This window comes from Triturus cristatus, chromosome 4_1, assembly GCF_964204655.1.
Source record: "Triturus cristatus chromosome 4_1, aTriCri1.1, whole genome shotgun sequence".
NCBI lineage: Eukaryota > Metazoa > Chordata > Amphibia > Caudata > Salamandridae > Triturus > Triturus cristatus.
Genome location: NC_140585.1, coordinates 534,159,587 through 534,179,985, shown reverse-complemented (window position 1 = coordinate 534,179,985; position 20,399 = coordinate 534,159,587). Strand labels below are relative to the sequence as shown.

The 20,399-nt window shown below is 46.8% G+C and overlaps 1 long non-coding RNA gene across 2 annotated transcripts; it reads right to left on the bottom strand.

Annotated features, from left to right (window-relative positions):
* Positions 1-7,281: 7,281 nt before the first annotated feature.
* LOC146855194 (uncharacterized) lies at positions 7,282-8,960 on the bottom strand. Of its 2 annotated transcripts, none has more exons than XR_014980799.1 (3): positions 8,895-8,960; positions 8,062-8,260; positions 7,282-7,617 (listed from the first exon to the last, which is right to left on the bottom strand). It is a non-coding gene; the product is annotated as an uncharacterized LOC146855194 (long non-coding RNA). The 2 variants fall into 2 exon arrangements; XR_014980800.1 differs by lacking the exon at positions 8,895-8,960 and adding an exon at positions 8,381-8,515.
* Between the last annotated feature and the right edge of the window lie 11,439 nt (positions 8,961-20,399).

The window sequence follows — 20,399 nt, the reverse complement described above, 5'->3', positions numbered from 1 at the left end:
ATTTGTTTTAGGAAGACTATGCAAAAAGATCGAAATTGGAGAGTGTTTTAATATTTACTTGCTATTTTACAATGTTAAGTTTATTAACTAGTATGTTTTAAAGTAAATATAGGATCTAGTTGCTTGGTTAGGTAATTGTTGAGATGAATATATTTCTTCTTTAATGGTCTGCTCTGAAATCTGGGAGATTTTCCTGGTCTTGCAGTGTTTTTCATTTTTAAAATATTTAGGGGGATATTCTCAAGGACCTATCACCGAGTTAGCGGCACTTTATCACCGCCACAGTGGCGATAAATTCACCAAACTGTTCACAAGCAGGTGCTAACAGCCGATATCGCCAGTTTTCCGGCAATAGCAGCCACAAAAAACCTCGCCCCAGATGACACCGGCAACTAACGCTAATGAGATGCAGAGTAGGCGTTCCCGTGCAAAAAGCCACGACAACACCACTTCGCAACATTCTCAACGACCAGTCAGATAGGCGATAAGTTCACAAAACATGTGTAAAGGCACGTTAGCAGCAGGGATTTAACACCTCCTCTTGCCTGGTGTAAAGTCGGACGACAACCTGCACCATGAAGGGGAGCACAGCCCAGAGCCACACCTGCAGAATGACAGATGCCATAGAGCCACTGATCATGCAGCTCGGAGCCCCAAGAGGGCCACAACACCCACCGCCACCACCCCCAGGACCCCCTCCCCCCGAGTGTACCCCCAGACAAAGAAATATCACATCAAGGGGCCGATTCTGATCCTGGACTTTTATTTTACATACAAATCGGATCCGTTATTTGTTCCATACAAATCGTACCCGTGTAGTACGATTCGTACGGGAAAAATACATACAGATCGGCCCGATCCTTACAAATTGGATCGGGAAAAGCTGTACGACACGGACTTGTAAAAAAGACCATACAATTTGTAAAAAGGCTGTACAACCTGTCAAGTACGATTCGTACCGGGTTGTCAGCATGCGATTTGTATGGAAAATGGCCTGTATACGGGGAACGACTCGTACCGGGCTACGAAGCGAACCCCTATACCCCTCGTACCCTGGTATGACTTGTTCTGGGGGTACGACTCGTACCGGGGTACGGGTCGTATAGGGGGATGAGGTGTACAGGGGTCCCCCCACATGCGAGGCGTGTGTATGGAGCGTACCCCAACATCGCGCATGTACGCACCGTACATAAGCGATTTTGGGGTCCGCACCGTATATACGCACTTTTGGGGTACGGTGCGTACACAAGCGATTTTGTCATCGGTACGCACCGTACATATGCACCGTACCCCTGTATTCATGGGATGTACAACGCGTACATGGGGGTCCGTCTCGTACTGTTTTCGGGGCGTACAATGTTTTCCCGGCACTTTTTGGCTCCTGTAAAAAAAGAGCTGTACGGAGTGCCGTTTGTACGAATCGTACTTGACGGGTTGTAAACTGCTGCCGGGAATACATGTGAACGTCGCGTACAGGGCAATCCGAATCGGAATCGCTTGTATATACGAGTTGTATGGTCTTTTTTACAATTTGTATGGAGAGCGTCTATTTGTACGGATCGTACTTCCTAGGTTGTAGGGGAATCCTTACAAGTACAAGTTGTATGGGGAAAATGCTCCATACCACGATTTGTACAGCGTTTTTCCAGGATCGGAATCGGCCCCCAAGTGTACGAAATCTGGAACAAAACAATTCACCTGATGTCGCACTATCACAACAATCAACAATCATGTGTGGTCAGAAAAAGGCGAATCAGTCATTCATCTTTGAATTTCAAAACAAAACAATTGATTAAAATGAAACCAAATACAACTATGCGGAAGAGTCATGTCGTGTCTTCTCTGGACAATCTGTAAGTCACAGCCTGCAAGACAAAATTTAAAGATAAGAAGGTGTGTCATGCGCTCATCCAAGGACAGAGAGAGAGAGAAAGAGAGAGATCATGAAAGGGAGAGAGAGAGAGAGAGAGAGAAAGGAAGAGAGGTAGAGAGAGGGAGAGAAAGAAAGAGAGAGAAAGAAAGAGATAGAGAGAGAAAGAGAGAGAGAGAGAGAAAGAAAGAGAAAGAGAGCGAGAAAGAGAACTAGAAAGAGAGCAAGAAAGAGAGTGAAAGAGAAGGAAAGCGAGAAAAAGAGAGAAAGAGAAGGAGAGAGAGAAAGAGAGAGAAAGAGCGAGAAAGAGTGAGACACTGAAAGAGGGAGAGGGAGAGTGTGTGTCGACACTGCGGACCCAGGCCTTACTGCTCACCTGCAGTCCACCAGGTCCCTTATCTGAAACAGATTACTGATTCATGAATTGCGGAGTCTACATCATTGCACATGCCAACAGCGCCTGCGCACACAGTCTGCTGCACACCAGCCCCTCCTGCTGTACAGCGGTGATTGGCCATCCCTGCGCAACCAGGCCTCACTGCTCACCTTCCGCCAACGGCGTGTCTCCAAGAGGGCCCACCACATGCCGGTGCAAGCTCCAAGCCGTGTCCCACGACCTTGGCAGCCTCCACATCATGCAGACCCCCACCGCGTGCCATAAGGTCACACACCTGATTCTGGGTCTTAATTAAACAATGGCACAGAGCACATCAGTGCACAGGGCATCATCACAGGCTGCACACCCGCCCAGCTCTTTAGGTGCCACTAACTCTGTGAACTGCAAGGCCACGCCATGTGGCGGTAGGCCCGCGCTGCCCCCTGGCCTAGGCCTACACTGCGGTCCAGCGGGGCTCACACAAATCCCTACCAGTCCGGACCACCAGGGCGGAGCATCATCGCAGGCTGCACACCCGCTCAGCACTTATGGTGCCCCTACCACAGTGCACCGAAAGTCACCGTCCCATGACGGTAGGCCCGTGCTGGCCACAGGGCATCCGGTGCCACCAACTCAGTGCAACACAAGTCATGGACCCTCTATGATTGTGTGCCGTGATATGCCAGGCAGACGCAGCCATGTCACCTCCGGCAGTGGGAAAGAACTGGGAGAGGTAGCGACTTCGTCCACCCCTTTATACGTAAGCTGAGTGGGCTGGGTCGGCGTACACCAGGCCAGCATAGGGGTGTGAATAATTATCCCTGGGCTCTTGGCGTGGTTCATTTCTGGGCTGGACAGGAAACCAACTGATGCGTGTGTCTCTGTCCCAGTCAATGTTTCAATTTTGCATGCACCTGGAGGGCGGCTGCACTCAAAGGGATTGTACAAGGAGCGTGAGACCGCTCGGGATTCTGGATCATACATGCCAACTGTTGTGTGTGTTTTGCCAGTGGTGCACCATAAGCCTAAGGCCTAGCAACATTTCCAGCTCGAAAGCAACATCACATTTCCAGATGGCAAGCAGTTGTGGGACTAACATTAGGGACGAAAGCACCTTTGTCTCAATACATAATGCAGAAGGACATCTGCACCTCCGACCTTGGTCTTGCATGCTGCCAGCACCCCCTGAGAAAGATACCATAGCAGATGATGTCGACTCCCACACTACGCACAGCGCAAATGAAAGAGCAATGTATCCACATCACAGACACAGAAGTCCTGGCTCGAGGTACTCTTGCATTGAATGCCCTTCACCCTTATGTACACAATTATCCATGCGTCCAAAAATTGCACACACATACAACTCATTACTCCAAGCTGTGGCACATCATCCACATAACTGCCGCAGGCCTGAGGAACATCCCAGGCACATGCAGAACGTCTGTCACGTGGAACTGTACCGTGACTGAATGCTGCTTGTTAGTGTCTGATGCATTGGTCTGCATGTTGTGGACCTTGTCTTGCACGTACTGACACACACTTGCAAATTAAGCATACACAACTTCACTAGTGTTCAATTGTGATGAGTGTTGATTATAAAGACAAATCGTGTGCCTCAATGAGCATTGTCTGTACACAGTGAGGGATTGACTGACGCATTTCACTGAGGGGTGAGTCCCTATTGCCAGCTCCACCCCTTTGAGCCAGACATTGTAACATAATATAACATGACATGTGTATTTTGTAAAGCGTACGTTCACCACTATGAGTATCTTGGCGCTGAATAACAGATGTTCGGAGCTGGAGCAGTACATGGCCATGCAAACACCACATCACATTGTAGACCAGGGTAGGACCAGCCAGAGTCATTTAGGGATTGACAAGTACATCGGAAGAGATAGAGGACAGTCCGCAGTGTGATTGCTGTGTCATTGTAGAGCAAACAGAACATGGCAGTCCATGTTGAATTCCAAGGTGAGTGTCGTGGAGTGTTCTGGGGGACAGTGGGAGTTGCTGTTACAGGGCATGATGCAGAGGGCAGCACGAAGATGTAACAGGACATATAGCGGAGTGGATTGCTACTGTCTCATTCTTACTACTACACAGGTGGACTCACCTGCATATTCGTCCTCTATGTTATCTGTCTGACATGTGGGTGCTGATGTTTGGTCTGCAAATGTAACAAGGAAGGGTGAGGCTCTAATCAGTAAGGCTGAGCCAGATAAGCAATCAACAACAGAATTGCCAATACTGATAGTTCTTTTCAAACAATGAATGCCCAAAGGTGCACAGAATCAAATCAAAGGCACCCGGGTAGATTCTGTATCAAAAAACAACTTTAATGTAATTTACATCAAAGCAGACACATCTTTTTTCATTTAAATGCGAATGTCGGTTTCAAAAATACAAGAAAAGCACATTTCATCACATCAATAATTCATATAACAAAGCAAATAACGACACATTCAAAGGAAATTTTTTTTGACAACATCTAAACAAACATTGAGACCACATACAACACAAAACATAAAATGACTGGATGTTTGGTCTGCAGCACTGTGTCCCACTGACACATCAGGGGCCAGAGATGTGTGTGTGGAAGTACCAGCAGCATTCATCTGTGACTGCTTTGTGGCAGCAATGCCATGATGAGGATCTGCAGGGCATGGAAGATACCATCAACTTTTCACTGGTGTGCATCCGTGGCAGCCATTCTTTCCGCATGCATATGCTCCATCTTCTCCATTGTCCTCATCATCTGTGCCAACTCTAAGCTGACATCGCTGAGGCCACTCTGAGAAGGCAGTTGTTCTCCTCTCAGAGGCATGACTCCTGCGGTGTGGTGTCGGGCATGGATTGTTGGACATCATGGTGCGAACTGTGGGTGTCCGTTAGTGAGTGTAAGTGGTCCCTGATGTGACTCAGCCACCCACGTATGTCATCCAGTTTGGCTGCCATATTGGCGAACTCCACCTGCACATGTTCAGCCACCTCCTTCTGGCAGTCTAACACCTGGCCTTGGAATGCCATGTGTTCTTGGGTGAGGTGCTGGGAGCCAGCCGTGGTGGTGGGTGCTGCCTGCTGTGTGGTCTGTGCAGGGGGTGGGATCACCTTGATGCAGCTGGCCTGCACTGCTCCTGGGGGTGGGTGCAGAGGCTGCCCTCAAGCCATTGAAGGGTGTCAGAGCAAATGTTCATGGGGTCCTCTTCATCATCACTGAAGAGATGTCTGCTCTGCTCTGCAGGTGGTTTTGATTGGCCCTCTGCAATGTAAAGGGGAGATGCTGGTTGACAGTGTGTTCCATGTATGTTGTCGCATTGTACATGTTTACATACAGACAGCATAACAATGTGCATTGTGACGGTTTGGGAGTAGCTGAATATTTCATGCTGGACAGTGGACATTTGAACTACATCAGGGTTGTGAGGTTGTACACGTACATTATCATCTCACAGTTTCCTGCTATGCCAGATGTGATTGACCAGTTTCTACGCACAAGAGGAACCAGTTGTGTCCTCTGTTCTGCAGTGAAAGTGTTGGACTTCGTACCACATTGTCGTCAATGCTGATGTGCTGTTATTGCCATGTGTGTGTGCTGCATTGTGGGTAAGTCGCCCCGGCAGTTGTGATTTTGCTGCCCCTTATCCCTGTGGGGCGGTGTGCCTTTGACTTCTGTGCTCCTAAAGTGCTGAGATGTTGCAGACTTGGCTGAGTGATTTGGGCTCTTGGGCATGGTTTGTCCGCAGATGTGTTGTTGCCGTCAGGGGTTGTGTGGGCATGTGGATGTGTCAGGGTGTGACCTGCTCCTTTCCAGATGTGTTCCGCACTCAGCCACCTCAGTGTTGTGGCGTGCAGCATGTCATGATAATTGGACTGCAGCCATGCTATTCGTCATGCAGTGTCACTTGCATTGTCAGTGTGGCTCACAGACACGCGGATTTGCTTGTTTTCACATGTGTGCATGGGTTGGTTGTGGGATTGGTGGTGTGTGGGGAGGACACCTTTATGCCCATAGTGGATGTGGGCCTACTTGCTGTTTGTATGTGAGCTGCAGTGTGCCAAGGGGATCAGGGACATGCTCAAGAGTCATTGTAGGTGTGCAGTGTGCTCTACTTAATTGTGCATGTGTGCCATTGTGCCCATCTCCCCCCGTCCCTGTTCGGTACTCACCCTGGTGGTGTTGTGTCAGGTCATGTTGAGCAGTGTCCGGACCCCCAACTCCTGCCACTGTCTCCCCACTGATGACTGTGGACACTATTTCCTCCATCTCATGAAGCTCCTGGTGTTCCGCTGGACTGCCACCTCCAGTCTGCATTGCTGTCTGATGGTTGTCAGCGAGTTTCTTCTTGGTTTTGCACTTTGCATCATTCCAGCGCCTCTTGACCTCTCCAATTGTCCTCTTCCTCACTCCGACTGCATTCACCTTGTCCAGGATGTCCTGCCATATTGCATTTTTATTTGCCAATGGCACGTTGGGGGTGACAAACAGTTGTTGGTGGTGTTCTATCACCTCCGTGATGGTGATCCTGTTTTCCTGCGGACTGAACCTCATCTTTCTCGTCTTCTTCTCTTTGCCCTTCTGTGATCCCGAGGTCCCAGGCGGGTCCTCCTGGGGGCTTGTGGGGTTCTGGTCGTCCTCAGTACTTGCTCTGGCTTCCTCCATGGTGATACGCAGTTTGTATTATTTTGTTTGGGGTTTTTGGTGTTTTTATAGTGCATTTTCCCGCATGACGCATGGGAATTGCAGGCCTGTCACTGGTTATCACTGATTTTTGTAATGCGATTGGCCACATCGCAACTTTTTTCGCATTCGTGTTTCGTGTTTTTCCTGTGTTCAAGAAGGAAAGGAACCACCTCCCCAAGATTTTATAAATGGGCCTTGAAAATTAGGTCCCTAAATCCAGCAAACACTCAATAGGAGCAAAGCGAACAGGACGATAAATGCGTCAAACAGAAAGTGTCGATATAAAAATAATGTTTTATTTATTTTGTTTTTTTAACACATAAAGTATATTCAAATATTTTTAGTTGATGATTGCATATACATACATTTATTTAGTGTTGAATAATACAGACAACAAAATTACGTATCTAAAAAATAGTAAATGTCCCACACAAAGCTCAACTCATATACCAAACATTCATTCAACAAACATACTGCAAGCCAATTCCGGTCAATATGGAAGAAATCGTCCAGATATGATTGTATGGGTGGTAAGTTCATGTATCATCGAGATATCAAATGGGTGATACTATATGAACAAAAAGCCGAAAGTTCAGGCGCCAACGCGCGTTTCGGTATTGGACCCAATTGTGGGTCTCACCTTCATCAGGGCTACGACCGTTGGGAAGTGGGGCACAATAATAATACCTAGAGTTGATAAAACAAACATGAATAACCAACAAAAAATCAACAAATGTGATAGCAAATTTATATATATGACATATTCATATAGTATGTAACGCTTAGTCCATTCAGTTAAGCTCCATTAGGTGTAAGCGAAAGACGATAGCATACAAAAATAAATACACATTTATATATATCAGGTCCAACAAGGTAACTAAGCGGAGACTATGTGACAGCAGGCCTCCAGAGGGGAAAAGGTTATTCACCATGAAAAAACAGATCAATGTGAGAGACACAAAAAAGGATTTGGAAAATAGTGCACAGAAGTGTGAACTACATAGAAATAGATAAAACGCAGAATAGAAATTCACCAGTAGATTAATCCAAACGTAAGACCTAGAGAGAATACATACACTGGGATATTGAAAAATGAGTACAAGATAGCTGAAAACACTAGTTATAACATACTTTAAATTCACCCCACAGGATGGGGGTCAAAATAGCAGTCATCAAAAGGTTGGAATTGCTCAATGTATCAGGGGAATGCTCCGCTTCAATAAAGATGGCCATCCGAGTTCATTCCCAAATATTTATGCGAGAGTCCAGACATGATCAGCATATTCAGAGCAGGCTACACTTCAGGAGGCTTATAAAGTTGCCTTCAGATCTAGAAACAAAACATGGGGTAGGGACAGATTAACAGATAGGAGTTCCCTAGGTTCGACTAAGAGATAGTTATCTTTGTACTACTCAGAGACAAGAAACCTTAGACATAAAAAGCACGTACTTAAGAAACAGGACGTCGTCATGATAGAAGAGCAAAGCAATTCATATGAATAGAGAAGGTTTCAAGGCAAAAGAGGATCGTTAGGAGACAATGGTATTTGACCTCTAGGAGAACAGGATATCATTCAGGTCTCCGGGGGCTCCTGCAGCAAGCAAAACAAACAGGCAGGAAGTTACGGGATATATGAGGAGGTGAAAAAATAGGATAAAACTGTCGACGTTTGCAGGACGGTTAAAGATAGTTTTATCGAGTCATAGGGGATGTAAAATAAGAGTTACTCGCAATGCAAGATAGCCAACTAGATGAACTAGGCATATAATTAAATCCACATACAGGGGGTGACGAGGAGAGGAATTTGCCTTGGCACAACCAAGCCGTTCAGGTCAGATGAAAAATCACTACGTACGACTACGCTAAGAAAGAATGTAAATGACAACCCTGGCGGGGAAAAGGAAATACCTCCAACAAAGGTTCTGATACAGCAAAATCGCCCAGGGAACTCGGGGCTGCATACCTGCTGAATAATCCTGGAATAAGAGTCTGTAGATCCGTCGGCGATATGTCAGGAACACCCGTCCGGACGCCTAAGCTGAATACACAGACGGGGAACTTCCTTAAATGTGGGAGGGAATTCACGAAGGCCAATAGAAATCATCCTGGCTAAAAGGGCAGATGCGAGTAGAGAGAGGACTGTAAAGGAAGGATCAAAGAGTATAGCACAAGCACGTTAGCGGTCATATTGAAACAGAATCTGGGGCCAGTAACTGGTGACGTATCATATGTAAAAACGCAGCGCGCAAAGAATGCCATGCCGTCAACCTCGGCAATGGGGCGCATACCGGTATCCAATCATAAGATCTAACAAAGGATTCCAGTTTGGAGTCTAGAATGCGTAAACAACTTTACTTTAGATGAAAAGCAGGGAGGGCAAGGGGATTACATAATTTGCAGCATACTTTTGATGAAAAGAGTGGAGGGCGAGGGGATTACATGATGGCATTCTCCCACTGAATTATTTCGTTCAGCCCATGCTGCACTGAATCAAGAAAAAAGATCCAAAATGTCTCTCTCTTTTTTCTCAGGGATGTTGGATCTCTCCCGGGGGGGGTACGTATTTTTTCCAGGATGGACCATCTAAGGTCCTTCTCATTATGATTTTTGTCGAGCCAATGGCTAACAAGGGGGGCAGCAGTTTTTTTAATGCGAATGTTAGATTTGTGTTCTGTGGAAATTTAGTTCGTATCTGAACATTATCTGCGCCATCTTGTCTCTCCCCAAGCGCCACACGCAGAAAACACGCGACGGCCATTTTAGGCACCATGGTCTCATTGCCGATCGCCTGCGCGTCCCTTAGGCGCTGCAAACATCCCCCGCGCGCCGGCCACCCCCGCTCTCTCATACATAGGCCATAAACCCTCTCCTTCTGCGCGACCCTGCCATGGAACCACATCCTGCGCCTGACCAACACCTCCTTTCATCCCATACAAGGTCATACATCCTTTTGATAACCCTCTTCCTCTGCGCCCGATTGTCCGAACCGATCCCAGGCCATCCCCTAGCCCTGCGGATGCAGTTTATTGCCCCTACTGTAAGGGAAACACCTCACATCAAAGGGATTACAGTAGATCAAGGCCCCCACCCCCTGAGACCCGACCAGTCGCACACACCCCCGGGAATTGGCGGAATGTCCAGCTGTGTGATAGCCATCTCCTACTGTGGGCAGGGTGGGGAATTCCACTGTAGATATGTGTGGGAACGAGCTTGAAGTGGGGGTTCCAAGGATGTCTTTCCGTACATCAAAGTCTCAACAAGAATGTGTCACGTGTAATAAAGCAATAAACCTGTGTATAAGAGGCCAGGCCTCAGAGATGTGGTTAGAGCACCTCGAGACGATACCTTGCTGTCCGATCTGATGTGTTCTGCTCCGACGGAATAAAACTTTGTTTCCTGCCTTCCAGTCTCCGGCGCCTGCCTCTTTTGTTGGTTAATCATCGAATGGTATAAGAGGCGATTACCGCCGGGCAATACTTGAAAGGTTATCGACTGAAACTACCGCTACCATTTAACAATTGGCGTCCCAAACGTGGGGCCCATCAGCGACACGTGGATCCAATGGGAGAGGTCCCGACGACAGAGTGAACGACTGCAACGATCGGGAAGAGCTCCTGCCCGATAGACCCTCGTCAGGCAGCCGATCATCCGAACTTCACTGGTTCCGAGCAGACCTCTCTCTCGAGTGATCTACGGTCCTGACTGGGAACCGTCAGGAGTGCCGCGGCAAATACGGAGAGTAGAGGACGATCGGGCGCTGGAGGCGGAAGACGAGAAACTGTCCATGCGGTCCGGGTAAGGTCGTGTAACACGACAAATTGAGAAACGATTGATTGATTGATTGAAAATACTAGTATTGCTTATTTGATTGATTCTTTTTGAGATATTCGCTGCCTACAAACGGGGAAGAGTAGAAGTACTCTCTCTCCCTTTGCAGATAGTGAAGGGTAGGTAACGCAGACTTTTGTCCCCCTTTGTAACCTGTCGTGCCTATTTTTCTCCCCACTGATTGATTGTCCGAACATTGATTGTTTTTGACGAATAGTGCTTTTTGAGATATTCTCTGTTTGCAAATAACGTAGAATAGAAATATTCTGTCTAGTCTTTGCAGATAGTGAAGGATAGGTAACGCGGACTTTTGTCCCCCGTTGTAACCCGTCGTGCCTATCTCTTTCTCACCATTTGATTGATTGATTGTCCGAACACTGGTTGTTCGATATTGGTTCTTTGGAGGTATTCTCTGCTTACAAATAACGTGGAATAGAGATATTCTGTCTAGTCTTTGCAAGCAGTGAAAAGATAGGTAGTGCAGACTTTTGTCCCCGTTGTAACCCGTCATGCCTATCTTCTCCCCACTGATTGGTAATTGGTTCTTTGGTTCTGCCCGGACCGCTTATTAGAGATGAACCATCCGGCTCCACTGGAAGGCACCCCTAATAAGGACATGTTTACTAAATATGGACTAGTCACTGTAGCTTATAGCAAACTATGGCATAAATATACAAAGAAGGACTCCGAAAGTCAGTGGCCACTGATGGGATCCTTTGATGACCATAAAATAGAAACGCTAGAAATAGCTCTACGTAGCAATAAAACGACGCCCACTATGCTCGACAGTATCGGCATGTGGCGCAAAGAAACAACGCAACGGAAAAAGAGAGAAGAAGTAAAGGCAGAAAAAGAACTACGAAAGGCAGCTCACCTTGTTGCTAGAAAGTTAGAGGAAGAAATAAAGGAGAGAAAGGAAGCTAAACAAAAACAAGAATCTGAAACGTCAGGCCAGTGCCCTGTTAGGACCCCCTTTACGCTCTACCCTGAGTTGCCCTCCAAGCAACGGGCGAACAATGAATTGCTATTAGGTCCTCCGATCCTCTACATGCCCCCTCCATATGCTCCCTCCCAACCTATATGTACAACACTCCAACAAAGTAGTATGATTAAAACGCTTTAAAAACGTGTAGGTATATGCAACACTCCAACAAGGTAAACACGTTAAAACACTCTTTATTAAACAACTATTTACATGGCAGCCTGCTGCAACATCCATCCCAAAGCATTCACCGTCCGCTTGACACAGTCCATGCCCCTCCTTCCACGGAGTAGCAACATTGGGCTGCTTTGGTCAGTCTTTTAGTTGGATTTGGGCTATAAACACGCCTCCAAAATCCATCGGCCTGTGAGGCGGCATCAGTAGCGGACTGTTGTGCGAATAGGCCGGAGGCAACACGACGCGCCGAGATCCGGACGGCACCGTAGTGGTGTCCAGCAAGTTGTTGCACTGGTCTGACCGTCCTACAATGCTGCGCCGAAAGACGGCGTGGGGTGCCCTGGGGGGAGGCGACGCGAACGGGCCTCCCCCGCCTCCCCAGGTGGAGGCTCCTCAGTTGCAGTAGGGCACCCCTTAGCGTTTCACTCGTCGACCAGCTGAGAGAGCACCCCTTAGCGTTTCACTCGTCGACCAGCTGAGAGAGCACCCCTTAGCGTTTCACTCGTCGACCAGCTGAGAGAGAGCCCCTTAGCGTTTCACTCGACGGCCAGCTGCAGCAGGACAGCCATTAACGTTTCACCTGCCGGACGACCACCCAGGCGGAGGTTCCTTTCTGCACCAAGTTTCCATTAGCGTTCCACCCAAGAAGTGGGCCCCCGCAGTTGGTTGGTCGGGGGACCCACTCCGGTGGCTGTGGTGGATAACTGCTGCTGCCACAGGACTCTCAAAATGGCGGCCGGCTCTTTGGATTCGGGCCTGGTCCACTAAGATGGCTCTGGGCTACCTTGGAACTCGGGCATGGGTCCCACCCTTGAAGACGTCCTCTCAGCTTTGCAGATTCTACGGGAGTCATTGGCCCTCGACTCCCGCGGACTTCCGGTGGGGGCAACCGCCACTATTGCTCGATCATTCCACATTAACTTGTCTTTGCCCCGGGCGGCAGTCATCTTGTCCCCATTTGGTGCCGTGAGAGAGACTGATTCAGGGCGTCGGCAGAGAGACACGCCTGCTCTCCCGCTCTCCGAAGGACCACGGCGTTGCGGCGAGATGGTGGTGCCCTCATACTGACGCCAGCTTCTGTTTGAATTACCAGGAGACACTGTAGACTACCAACTCGAATCAGTTCCGGTGGAATCTGAGCATGACCCGGTAGGAAAAAAACTTTGCTTTCCCCACCTTCGAGTCACGGTTCATGCTGCCTGTTCTTTCTGTTGGCGTTAATGAACATTTTTGAACTGCCGAAAGGGATTCTGGTCCGGCCGCTAGTTAGTGGAAACATTTAGACTGTACCCTGGACCCACCCGACCTCGCCCCAAAATGGCGCAGATGTAGGAGGGACCTACAACTCCTCATGGCGTTCCGGTTACTTGGCATTGATGTTAAGGGATATGTATACGGTCTTTTTGCACATGGCGGGCGGGGGATGGGGAGGGTACTGACTGGGCATGCGAACAACCTTATTGATGCTGGTCTTCTCATTATTGATTATTTTTATTTTCGCGTTAAGGTAGTGTTGCTCATGATACTCGACGCCTCTTGCACCGTGGCCGGCCTATACGGTTGTAGGCCCGTATTTGTATACTGACATTTTCACAATAAAGGGTTTTCGAAGGAATTATGGAATCAGCGTCATAACAATCGCCTAGGTTGGTAAGGTTTTGAATAATGGCTATCATTCCCAAACAATAGAAGACAGATAATGCAGACCCTTTGCCTGAATTTTGGATTGATGAAAATTTGTATCCAGTACACCTGTCTTTTTCCAGAGTTGTTAGAAAATGGTTGACTGTAGCTTAAGGTATCTGCCGAATGTAAGGTATGGTATTTTGTCCCATAATATACGACTAATTGAGAAACAAATGCACGAAGAGGGAACTCGAATTTAGGGACAAATAAAATGAAGCATTTTTGGTATAGTAGAAAGGAAGGATACAGTACACAGAAAAAAAAAAAAAAATGCGAAAAGGATAGTCAAGATCTGTGGTATTATACGTTCCTGCAGCTAGTCTGGTACGTGGTAAGTAGAACTTTTTCGTGTTTATGCGCGCTGATGTGCTTTGAATGCTGCCGCCCCTTCTTTTCTTCTCTGTAGGTTACATCGGAGTTCCGACTGAAGAATGGAGTGGACATGGACCGCACCGTGCTCCATGTAGGGAAAGACATAGACAAACGCTGTGAGATGGTGCGTGGAGTGCAGACCATCACTGAGAACGTGAAAAACTGTATGGTATGACTGTGCGTACGTGCCCTGATTGTACGGTATGAATGTGTATTGCATATGCCTGGGTCGCTGGAGAGAACGTCTTTGTATGACTGAAATGCTTGTCTATTGATCAAGGGGATGGGAAAATAAGCCCGAATATGGTAACTCCTCGTTTGAAGAAACGACTCTCCCTCTCCCGGAAGCTAGTAAATTGGAGGGTGACTTACACCAGAAACTTGCTGTGCTTGATGTATGTACTGTTACACCCTATCCGGTATTTGTGTGTACGTGAACGTTGAATTTATGTCTTCCCCCAGCTTGTGTTTTTGTACGTAAAACTGACCCGTGCTGCTCTATGTTGTGTGTACACCAAGCAGCCTATTATCGTACGCGTTTGTCTCTCTCTCTCTCTGTCGTTTTATGTCGTACGTGTACCAAATAGCCTACTTGATGCGCACGTCTCTCTCTCTCTCTCTCTCTCTCTCTCTCTCTCTCTCTCTCTCTCTCTCTCTCTCTCCCTCGCTGAAGGCTCCCTTGCCCTCTTTTTGAATAGATGACAACACTGTACCTCCTCAGTATATGTATAATTGGCCTAAACACGACAGTGTTCGAACAAATTGACAGAAGCAAAACGACCGTATTTTGCCACACTACTACCTCTCCTTTCTGTAAATGATGGAACTTAATTGGCTGAGAAAGAAAGGACAGGTAAGACGACTGATGTCTCCCAATCTGGCCCTTATAACGGGAACTATATGTCAGTGGTTTTTGTTGTTTTAGGGCTCTAACGACTCCACCTCCAACGCTCAGAATCGCCCCGCCTATTGCACAGAAATAGAGCATCTAAACACCCCGTCCTTCCAGAATAGTCCCAGTTCTGTACTAGTCGTCCCTGGATATTTTAAGCAATACAGCTGATGACCTTGTTTTTAAAGATACATCGCCTAAAACTGATAAAGGTTAACTATTGTCTCCAGCAAGAAAAATGTTTAGCTTGTGTTCCTCCCCGAAACAGATATTTGTGAGCCCATGACAGTAGCACCTCGCACTTTTTCATAAACTTAGCAGTCCCTGGAGAAAAATATGAATCAACAGGGCTTGTGTTAGAAAGACGAGTCTCTACCGGAGAAGCCGGTTTGAATTTTGATAGACCAGGAAGTTGATAGATGTCAGACTTCTTGCCACGTTTATAAGGTACAGGAATCAACACCTAGCAGACCTGGTGATGGAAATTTGCAGGAACACTCGCAAACCTGCACCGCAGCAATGATTAATGAGTTAGTAGCATACACCGACATAAGAGTTAATAGACATCCACCATAGAGTGACCGATGAACGTTTCCCCGACTACTTGGGGTTGGGAGAGAGAATGAAGTGTGTAAACGTCTTCCCTACCAGTTCTCTAAGATTTTGTTTCTTGTACTCATTCCAAGATAACATGCGGTCATCGGAGGAGAGGGGTCGGACGTGATGCACTGCCTGGCTGCGGATCATGGAACATCTATGGCCTCGACCAAGGGGGAGCCACGGAGCAAAAAGATGCGGGACGAGGCACCATTCTCAGCATGGAAAGCGATAGAAAGAAGGGCTATCCCGAAGCCCCCTGCTCGCTGATCAGCTCGCACCTGAAGTCCCAGCCCGTCGAGCCCGATTGATGGGCTCAGTGCTAAAAGATTCTGCTCTCCTTGGTCCGCTTTTTGATCCGATCCCACTCCACCCCCTCTTCCTTCGGCCTCCCAAAGCACGCCCCTATCCCCCCCCTTTTTCATATGGGATTTTGAACTTGACTTGACAAAAGAAGAACGAAATGCGGGTACCTCGTCTCAAGGTACCTATGATAAGATCAGTTAGGGAACAGGACAAAACAGGACTGTGATCCGAGAGCAAAGAATGGTCACACCCTGCAACGTGAAATCCTGGATTTGAGCTGGACCTTAGCTCCACCGTCGGTGCTCAACAGTGCCAACGAAAGAAGAAGAACAATGAGAGCTTACCAGTGATGGCTCACTGTAATAGGACACTGGAAAGAAGAACTCCCTATTGGACATTGCCCCCCCCCCCTCTGACTGTAACTCATGTTGAGTTGAATTCCTCTCCCAACCACTTTCGTATTGACTATCTTCCAATCGAGTTTTCAAGATATTACATCGGTCACTTCCAACTGTACACTGACAGTTAAGAAACATTAACTTTGTATGATGATAATTGTATAACATCAGCCGTGCACATGACTATGCTGTCTAGTTTGATCCACACGAAGTCTAGGCCTTAAGTAATGTACGTAATATTCCTTGTTTTGCCAGAACTTTTTTTACTTTACGGTATCATGTTTGTGTTCAAGCGAGCTTCCCTCCTCCTATCTCCGGGTCTGACATATGACGCAGCTGATTTAATTTTGTATGCGCTACCTCCTCGCCTATCACATCAACTACATGTAATTATGTACAATTGTGTCAGATTATTCCTGTCTGCCCTAAGACTCTGAACTTTGAAGCAGAACGAATGAAAGCCCTGTACGAAGTAGAAGTACGTGGTATTATGGGGATAGATTCGAACTAAACAAGCTGGCGAGATATGTTAAAAGGGAGGACTGTGGAAATGTAGTTCGTTTCTGAACATTATCTGCGCCATCTTGTCTCTCCCCAAGCGCCACACGCAGAAAACGCGCGACGGCCATTTTAGGCACCATGGTCTCATTGCCGATCGCCTGCGCGTCCCTCAGGCGCTGCAAACATCCCCCGCGCGCCAGTCACCCCCGCTCTCTCATACATAGGCCATAAACCCTCTCCTTCTGCGCGACCCTGCCATGGAACCACATCCTGCGCCTGACCAACACCTCCTTTTATCCCATACATGGTCATACATCCTTTTGATAACCCCCTTCCTCTGCGCCCGATTGTCCGAACCGATCCCAGGCCATCCCCTAGCCCTGCGGATGCAGTTTATTGCCCCTACTGTAAGGGAAACACCTCACATCAAAGGGATTACAGTAGATCAAGGCCCCCACCCCCTGAGACCCGACCAGTCGCACACACCCCCGGGAATTGGCAGAATGTCCAGCTGTGTGATAGCCATCTCCTACTGTGGGCGGGGTGGGGACTTCCACTGTAGATATATGTGGGAACGAGCTTGAAGTGGGGGTTCCAAGGATGTCTTTCCGTACATCAAAGTCTCAACAAGAATGTGTCACGTGTAATAAAGCAATAAACCTGTGTATAAGAGGCCAGGCCTCAGAGATGTGGTTAGAGCACTTCGAGACGATACCTTGCTGTCCGATCTGATGTGTTCTGCTCCGACGGAATAAAACTTTGTTTCCTGCCTTCCAGTCTCCGGCGCCTGCCTCTTTTGTTGGTTAATCATCGAATGGTATAAGAGGCGATTACCGCCGGGCAATACTTGAAAGGTTATCGACTGAAACTGCCGCTACCATTTAACAGTTCACAGATCTTCATTCGAATTTCGCGGCCTGTTTCACCAATGTATATAAGATCGCACGGACATGCGATTATATAAACAACATTGGAGGTACGGCAGTTAGCCATGCCTTGAAGAATAATGGTACGATTGTTGGTACTGATGGTGTTACCAACGATGGCGTTGGAACATGCCTGACATGTACCACAGCGATGGTTTCCTTCAATGGGTTTAGATCCTGGAATAGAAGTCTGGGTTACTGTTTTCTACTCCGGAATTTTCCCTCTTATAAGAAAGTTTTTCACATTCTTATTGTGCCGAAAGACAAACAAGGGATTAGGGATTTTCATCCCATCATTGTCCATGTTCAATAGATGCCACGATGAATTAATGGTTTGTCTGATTCTATTGTTAATGTTGGAGTGTTTGGTAATATATACCAACTTGTCCATAAGATTGGTAGTCCTTTGTTCAAACATAGAATCTCTATTGAAGTATCTGGCTCGTTTGAAGGAGTCTTTAATGAGTTTCTGGGGGTAGCCTCGGCTCAGGAACTTGGATTTAAGAGTTTCAGCCTGGCGTAGAAAGTCTTTCATGTGGGAACAATTCCTACGAACGCGAAGGAATCGGCTAAAAGGGATATTATCCCTCTGGCTTCTAGGGTGATAACTGCTATATTGTAGCAGTGTATTTCTGGCGGTGGGTTTAATGTATAGAGACACACATAGGCTGTTAGGGTGGTGTTCAACCTAGATATCCAGAAATTCAACCCTGGTATTACTACAATGAGCAGTAAACTTTAGGTTAGCGTCAGCTGCATTCAGCCAGGCAATGAATTCATTCAGAGAGCTGTTGTCCCCGTACCAGATGAAGAAAATATCATCAATGAAGTGTGACCACGCTCGAACGTTCTCATAAAAGGGTGCCAAGTCGTTATAGATGTTAATGTGTTTGTATTTTCCCATATAGAGGCATGCTACGCTGGGAGCACAGGAAGCCCCCATACTCACACCCTGTATCTGGTGGAAGTACTTGCCGTTGAATTCGAAATAATTTTCATGTAGCACCATCTTCAAGCATTGAATAATGAATGGAGCATTGGTGATTGCAGTTTCCGTTGTCAAGATCTCTTGAATCACCGATAGTGCTCCCTCCTGGGGTATGTTAGTGTATAGGGATTCCAGGTCAAGGGTGACCAGGAGTTCCCTTTCAGGATCAAAAGGAGTGTTCTCGATCTTGGCAATGAAATGATCAGTATCTTTCACGTAGGATTCAAGATTGCTGACCAGAGGTTTCAAAAAGCTTTCGACATATTTAGAGACGGGTTCGATAGCCGAGCCAATCATAGAAACAATGGGTCTTAAAGGGGGGTCAAAGATGTTTTTATGGGTTTTAGGCACCCCATATATGCATACGGGTATAGCTGGGTGTCAGGAATTCAGCTTCCTTGGTGCAGATGAAATTCTCATCTACCGGCGCCTTCACCATCGATAGGATGCGTTGTTTGAGATTGGTTTTGGGGTTTCTCATGATGCGTTTATAGTGTCTGGTGGACGACAAAAGTATATTCATTTTTTCAATGTAGGTAGAAGTATTGAAAACAACGATACCACCTCCCTTGTCGCAGGGCTTAATGGTCAGTTGCTTATTATTTTGGAACGATTTCAGGGCTTACTGTTCAGTCAGGGGTAAGTTGTTGGCTTATTTAGGCACGCTCTTTAAAATTTTGGAGATTTTAGATGTAACAACCTTCTCAAAAATGCCCACCTCTGGACCAACAAGGTCTAGACAAGGAGTGAACTCAGAGGGGGGTCTGAGTCCAGAAAGGTTTTCTCCTATGTCTGGGGTAGGTCTATTCAAAAATAATTTTTTTAGCCTAATTTTCCTGAAAAATGAATGTAGATCCTTCATGAAATCAAATTTATTGAAGGAAGAGGTGGGAACAAATGATAAACCCCTCGAGAGGAGAGTCAAGGATTCAGTATCAACGTCGGGGGAGGAGAGATTAAACACTGGTATATTTACAGTGTTTTCCAGTACTGATTGTGTCTGGTTTGAATATACATCTGAGGTTGGCCCTGAGACTGATGGTAGTTCCTCATTCGAGGTGTTCTGGTTCTTGGGCGGAAATTGCCTCTGCGATTGCCTAAAAAATTATGATCAGGCATAGTTGGCCTGTCATAGGATTCATGTCGCGGTTGGAAGTTCGGGTTATAGTTAGTTTCATAATCAGTGGACCCTTCACCTTCCGAATCAGTTGTATCGGAAAAGGTAATTACTTTTTTGTTATTACCACATCTCATATTGCTGTTGTTGGGTCCATTTGTGTCCGACATGTTATAAAAGTTGGACATAAGGTATGGATATGTCCGTTCCTGTGAGAATTGCCTGATATCTTTTTTCAGTTTATCAGATTTCCTTTTTAGAAGATAGGTGGAGAAGGAATCCAGTTCTTGGGTAATTTCTTCTAATTTTTTAGTGGCCAATTCAACAGAGTTATCTGTTGTTAATCTCTCTTCTAATTCCTCTATTTCCTTGCTCATAATGTCTACAACTTCTCTCGCCGTCTCGATGATCAACATCATCCAGTCGCGTGAGCATCTATTAGAGATTAAAGCCCATTTCCCTAAAAATAATCTAATTTCAACAAAAAGTCCTGGGACATTACGAACTCGTAGTCCAAAAGGGATAGTCCCAGCTTTTAGATACTCAAGCATAAAATTAGCATGAGCTTCTGTGCGTTTTGATTTTTTCTTTAGATTTAGGAGTTTAGTCCATTCGCCTTCAAGACCCTTGGACAATGAAAATTGTCTATCGCTGTCTGCTGATAAACCTATCATGCGGGCAAAATCCTCGTCGGAAAA